General features: G+C 34.1%; 1 non-coding gene across 1 annotated transcript; it reads left to right on the top strand.

Annotated features, from left to right (window-relative positions):
* Positions 1 to 2927: 2927 nt before the first annotated feature.
* On the top strand, positions 2928 to 3034 carry LOC133807663 (small nucleolar RNA R71). Its single transcript, XR_009879564.1, has one exon. It is a non-coding gene; the product is annotated as a small nucleolar RNA R71 (small nucleolar RNA).
* Positions 3035 to 7289: the final 4255 nt, after the last annotated feature.

The following is a 7289-nucleotide window of genomic DNA, read 5'->3' as shown; positions in this document are numbered from 1 at the left end:
GGCAATTATTATCAAAGAAAAAAGCATTTTCTTTTCCAAGTAAATGGCATAAAGGCCGAGAAATTTTGCTAAAGTCTTTTATAAATCTTCTATAAAAACCGGCATGGCCTAAAAATGATCTAATTTCTTTCACAGTTTTAGGTGGGGGAAGTTTTGAAATAAGATCAACTTTAGCTTTATCAACTTCTATTCCATCAGATGAGATTACATGACCTAAAACAATTCCTTTTTTAACCATAAAATGACATTTTTCCCAGTTAAGCACAAGGTTTTTCTCTTTGCAACGAATTAAAACAAGTGAAAGATGGTGCAAACATTCATCAAAAGAGGAACCAAACACAGAAAAATCATCCATAAATACTTCAAGAAATCTTTCAACCATGTCAGAAAAAATTGAAATCATACACCTTTGAAAGGTCGCAGGTGCATTGCATAATCCAAAGGGCATGCGACGATATGCAAAAGTTCCAAAAGGGCATGTAAAAGTAGTCTTTTCTTGATCTTCTGGGGCGATGGGGATTTGGTTATACCCCGAATACCCATCAAGAAAGCAATAATATGCATGGCCAGCTAATCGTTCAAGCATTTGATCAATAAAAGGTAATGGAAAGTGGTCTTTTCTAGTAACGTTATTCAACTTTCTATAATCTATGCACACTCTCCACCCCGTTTGTACTCTAGTAGGGATTAATTCATTTTTCTCATTTTCAACAACTGTGATCCCAGACTTCTTAGGCACAACATGAACTGGACTAACCCATTGACTATCAGAAATAGGGTAAATGATACCTACGTCTAACAATTTTATGACCTCTTCTCTAACTACTTCTTTCATATTTGGATTTAGCCTTCTTTGACATTCCCAAGAGGTTTTAGCATTCTCTTCTAGATGGATTCTATGCATACATATGGATGGGCTAATTCCTTTAATGTCTCCAATGGTCCAACCTATGGCTTCTTTATGTTTTCTAAGGACATCTAACAATTTATCTTCTTGTTCTTTATCTAAAGCAGATGCTATGATAACAGGTAAGGTTTTAGATTCTCCTAGAAAAGCATATTTTAAATTTTCAGGTAAAGGTTTAAGGTCTAGCTTCGGAGACTCAGAAATTGATTGAACATGATCTAAGGGTGAAAAAGGTTCAACTTTGGTTTCATTTAAGGGTATAGGCTCTAGCAAAACATTCACATCATCATTAAAGTCATCAACATGCAAGTTCATACCAAAGTATTTTTCACAAAAATCAAATAAGTCATTTCCATCATCTTCACAAATACTATCTATCATGTTAACTTCATGCACTTCTTCACACTCAACAGATTTAACCACATTAAAAACATTCAATTCAACAGTCATATTTCCAAAAGATAATTTCAATACACCATTACGACAATTTATGATTGCATTAGATGTAGCTAAGAATGGTCTACCTAAAATGATAGGAATTTGAGCATGCATATTTTCCACAGGTTGAGTATCAAGAACAATGAAGTCAACAGGAAAATAAAATTTATCAACTTTTATCAAAACATCCTCTATAATGCCTCTAGGAATTTTCACAGAACGATCGGCTAATTGAAGAGTTATAGAGGTAGGTTTTAGCTCACCAAGACCAAGTTGCTTATAAACAGAATAAGGCAATAAATTCACACTAGCACCCAAATCAAGTAAAGCTTTGTTAATAAAATGATCACCAATAATGCATGAAATTGTGGGACACCCAGGATCTTTATATTTAACAAGACTCTTATATTGGATAATGGAACTAGCTTGTTCAGTTAAAAATGCCTTTTTAGGAACATTAGTGTTTCTTTTAACAGTACAAAGATCCTTTAAAAATTTAGAGTAGGCAGGAATTTGTTTAATGGCATCTAAGAAAGGGATATTGATACTAACTTGTTTAAAAACTTCTAAGATGTCATTATATTGGCCGCCTTTTTTAATTGGAAGTAATCTTTGTGGGAATGGGGCTTTTGGAATGAAAGGATGGATTGGAGTTTCATTGTTTGAAAAGTCATTGGCATTAGAACTAGAAGGCTGACTCTTTTCTTTTTCTTTTTCGTTTTCAACCTCGGGTATGTAATCGGGTTTGACAATTTTCTTTCCAAACCTAAGAGTTGAAATTGATTTGACTTCTCCATTATGACTAGACTTTCCTATCTCATATTGACCTTTTGGATTAGGGATAGGTTGACTAGGGAATGTTCCTTTCTCTCTATCAGCTAAAGCAGTGGCGAGTTGTCCTACTTGTGTCTCGAGTTTGGTAATTGATTGAGATTGATTTTGTAGGATTTGTTGAGTGGATTGCATAAATTGTTGTAAAGTATCTTCTAAGGAAGGTTTTCTTTGTTGCGGATATGGTTGATTTTGTGGGGCATGAGCTTGGTTTTGTGTGTTGTATTGGTGCCCTTGATTCATTTGGGGTTGGTTTTGTCTCCATGAAAAGTTTGGATGGTTTCTCCAATTTGGATTGTAGGTGGACGAAAATGGGCTATCATTTGGTTTCCCATAAGAATGAAGAGCATTGGCTTCCTCAGAAAAGGCTTCTTGGTAGGAAGGGCATGATTGGGCATTATGGCAAGGACTAGAACATATAGAACAAACATCTTTTCTAGGTTGAAATTGAGAGTTTATAGTTTGGCTTATGGCTAAAGCTTCTACTTTTCTCGCTAATTTGTCTAAGGATGTTCTTAAGTCTAATTCTTCTTTTACTTCATACCTTCCTCCTCTTTTTGGTGAATTAGTTGACCTAGACCTAGGATCAAAATAATTCCATTGTTGTGAATTGACAGATAAATCTTCAAGGGCGTCCCACGCCTCTTGTCCTTGAAATTTTAAAAAATTTCCAATATGCATAGATTGAATCATTTGACGATTAGAGGGAGTCAAACCATCATAAAAATATTTTACAAGTCTCCATTTTTCAAAACCATGATGAGGACATTTTAATAATAAATCTTTAAATATTTCCCAACATTCATAAAACTCTTCATTATCTTTTTGAAAAAACTCGGAGATTTCTCTCCTTAGACTATCAGTTTTAGACATAGGAAAAAATTTCAGTAAGAATTTATTATAAAGTTGATCCCATGTAGTTATAGACCCCGTGGGGAGGGAATTTAACCAAGCTTTTGATTTCTCTTTTAATGAAAAAGGAAACAATCTTAGTTTGACCGACTCATCAGAAATTTTTTGAAATTTAAATGTTGAGCAAATTTCTAAGAAATCTTTGACATGCATGTAAGGATCCTCTCTATCTAACCCATAAAAAGATGGCAATAATTGAATGATTGCGGGTTTAAGCTCAAAATGAGTAGCAGAAGTAGTAGGTAAAACAATGCATGAAGGAGCATTAGATGAAATAGGTGCAAAATATTCAAGCAAAGTTTTTTCAGGCACAACATTTTCATCAACAGGATTAGCAATAGGTTCCATGATGCTCAAATTTTTACGAACACTTTCAATTTCAAACAAAGATAAACGTCTTTTTACTAATCGTTTTTTAGAGTTACGTTCCCAATGATGCATACAATTTTCACAAACAAGGCAACAATGATAATCTCAAACAAGCAATTTTCTGATGTGGAAGATCAGTTAAAACCGCAACCACAGAGCATACTTAAAACTTTTAGAGATTTCACAACAATATAATTCTTATGGTTTACTTGTCCCCAGGCCTATTTGATTCCACTTACTCGCGCACTACTAACAACTCCCCGAGGTTAATTAGTAGAGGCGGATTGAGAATTTTGTTCAAATTTCCTTTAAGCAAAAATTGCTTATGGTGAAAGGACAAGATTTAGGTTTTTTTTTTTTTTTTTCAAGTATTTTTCACAATTATAGAATAATATGATAAAAGGTAAAGAAAAATAAGGCAAAATTAAATAAGAATAAAATTTAGGCAAGAGTAGGGAGGCATAGCATGCCATCAACCATAACAAAATTAAGGTAAAAATTAGGAGGCACAAGTGCCATCAACTAAAACATAAGATAGAAGACTAGGAGGCAAAATTGCCATCAACTAGCTAGGAGGCAAAATTGCCATCAACTAGCTAGGAGGCAAAATTGCCATCAACTAGTAATTTGCGGAAATTAAATAAAATAAAAATTACAACAATATAAATAAAGAAAATTACAACAAATGTTAAGAGGCACAAGTGCCGTCAATTAACAAAGATATAAAAGAAATAAAATTACAACAAAATTATAACAAAACTAGGAGGCACAAGTGCCATCGACTATAAAAATTAAAAGGATAGATAGGAGGCACAAGTGCCGTCAACTAAAAAAAACAATAAATATAGAAATATAAGTATATATATTTTTTATGGGTGGTTGAATCGTCCCAAATTTTCTTTTTATCTTTTTTTTTTAGTTTTTATAGATATATATTTTTTTAGTTTTTTTTTTTTAAGTGCAAAAATTAAAATAACTAGTAGAAGAATTTACTAACCTTGAGATAATTTTCGTTTCTTTTCTCTTGCAACTCCCCGGCAACGGCGCCAAAAACTTGATGGACCCAAAACGGGTATGTTTAAAAATTTATACTCGCAAGCGCACGAATCGTATTTATAGAATAGTTTTCGTGTAAGCACGAGGTCGAACCCAAAGGAGTTGTCTAAAATAAAAAAAAGAAAACTATTTTAAATCAAAAGTAATAAATTCTAAACTAGCTCCAAAGATTGATGAGTTTTAATATTATGAACATAAAATAAAATATTGACAAATAAAGCTATTTAAGAGAATAAAAATAAAGCGATAATAAGTTGACAATAAGTGTTAAAAGAAAAGATTATTAAGATACTAGAATCCACAAAATGTAAGTTTAATAATATTTATTAGTATATTGATTCCCAAGTTTTAGTGATAGTTAAAACAATTTAAACTATCATTTTCCAAAAAGATTTATAATTTTAAGCACAAATTACTTATAAAAAGATAGGATTTTTCTTCACTTTTCAAAATTATAATTTCAAAGCATTTAGTGTAAATCAATCTAATGAAATAACAAATAAATCAATGAACATTATTTATAAGGGAAAACATAATATTTTTGTTCTAAGCATGGATGTGTACAATTTAATGACACATCTTACACAAAGAATATTATGTTTATGCACTAATGAAGAACAAAGTGTAAATATGTTCTAACAATCTAAAATACAAGATATTTAAGATGAAAGAAATTTATGAAGAAGAAAAATCCATAGACTTTGTTGCATTACAAGGGAAATCAACATACGACATAAATATTACCTAGTTACAAGTTGCTTCATCATGATCTTAATAATCTTATGAAAAAGATTAGAAGCACATAACTAGAGTAGAAATTACAAAATAAATGACATACATACTTGCAAAATGCTCTTGAAAAACCCAAATGGAAGAGAGAATGGTAGAGAGAAAATGAGAGAAAAAGATGGTAACCAAAACATTAAGCACCCCAAAATGGTCTTCAAAACCCTTATTTATAGCCAAAATGAGATTATTAAAATAATCAATTTAAATTAAGTAAATTGATTAAATTAATAATAATATGGTAAATATGGGTAAATTATAGGAGTGGTGATGATTTTGGGGTAAAAAGTGTGTAGAAAATGGGTAAAAATGTGGCATTTTTGTCATAGGGGACAAAATGCAATTTTATGGGCTCAAGAGGCTGTACGGCAGAGAGGTTGGAGGCTGCTGGGGACCGTGGGCCTGGCGTCTGGGCTTTTGGAGGCAGGCCGTGGGCTTGGGCTGCTGGAAAATGGCAGGTTGATGATGGAGTGATGCTAAGTTGAGGCAGGAGGCCCATGGAGCTGGGCCTGGGAAGGGGCAGGCGGCGTGCGTGGCAAGGAGGAGTCACGCTGGGAGATGCTTGGGACTTGGGGGTTAGTGGGCTGGTGAAGTGATGAGGCTGAAGCTGAATGTTGGGACAGGCGGCGTGCGTGGAGAAGCTTCAGCTGCTGGGCGTGGCATTTGGCTGAAGAGGAGATTGAAGGCTGGGTCCGTACGGCCTGGAGAGATGAAGGCTGCTGGGCTCTAGCGTGGGCCTGGAGTTGGGCTGGCTATGGCATATTTCAAAAATGCCATTTTCCATCTCTTTTTCAGCAAAAAAGCCACTCTTTATCTTCATTTTGCTTGCTTTTCAAGAGCAAAAATACACCAAAATCCCTAACAAAAGAAACATAAATTAAATCAAATTCAAATATTTTCAATTATAAAATAAATCATATTAGTTCATTGAAAATATTAATTAAAACTTAATTTAATTGAACATTTAGTTTCACTAAAACAACATTTTTTATACCTCAAACTAAACCACATTAATTCAAATAATTAACTACAATATGTTACAACAAAATAACTATAAAAACACACAAAATTATATAAAATCAAAATAAGACTAATAAATTTAAAATTACTTAAAAACTTAATAAGTTAATTAAAAACTCAAGAACTAAGCCATAATTAGCATATAAAATATGGTAAAATAACTCTATTTTGTAGAGTTATCAGGTCAGAAGCTTTCTTGGGTTAGCAGGGTACTACCGACGGTTTGTAGAGGGATTCTCTAGAATTGCTACCCCATTGACAGAGCTGACTAGGAAGAAGACTAAGTATGTGTGGACAGATCAGTGTGAGAATAACTTTAAGGAGTTGAAGCAACGGTTAATTGCTGCACCAGTGTTAAGCCTGCCGACAGATAATGAGAAGTTTGTGGTCTACTGTGACGCTTCTAGACAGGGTTTGGGATGTGTGTTGATGCAAGCTGGGAAAGTAATAGCTTATGCATCAAGGCAGTTAAAGGAGTACGAACAAAGATATCCCACACATGATCTGGAGTTGGCTGCAGTGGTATTCGCGCTTAAGGTGTGGAGACATTATCTATATGGTGAAAAGTGCGAGATATACACTGACCACAAGAGTTTAAAGTATTTCTTTACTCAGAAAGGCTTGAATATGCGCCAAAGGCGGTGGCTAGAGTTGGTAAAGGATTACGATTGTGACATTTTATATCATCCTGGAAAGGCTAATGTTGTGGCTGATGCATTGAGCCGGAAGGGCCCAGGTCAGTTGTATAGTTCAAGACATATATCAGACAGGTTGGTTGAGGAGATGGCCAGAGCAGGTATAGAGCTAGTGGTTGGTAGGTTAGCCAACATAAATCTTCAGTCAACACTCCTTGAGAGGATTAAGGAAACACAGGGAAAGGATCCCCAGTTGGTTGAACGTAGGGAGAATGTCCTAGCCGGAACGATTAAGGACTTCTCTATTTCAGAGATGGGCCTGCTGAGATACAAAG

The sequence above is a fragment of the Humulus lupulus genome, chromosome X (assembly GCF_963169125.1).
Source record: "Humulus lupulus chromosome X, drHumLupu1.1, whole genome shotgun sequence".
Taxonomy (NCBI): Eukaryota; Viridiplantae; Streptophyta; class Magnoliopsida; order Rosales; family Cannabaceae; genus Humulus; species Humulus lupulus.
The sequence above is the reverse complement of the archived record's forward strand: the minus strand, read 5'-3'. Positions and strand labels throughout refer to the sequence as shown.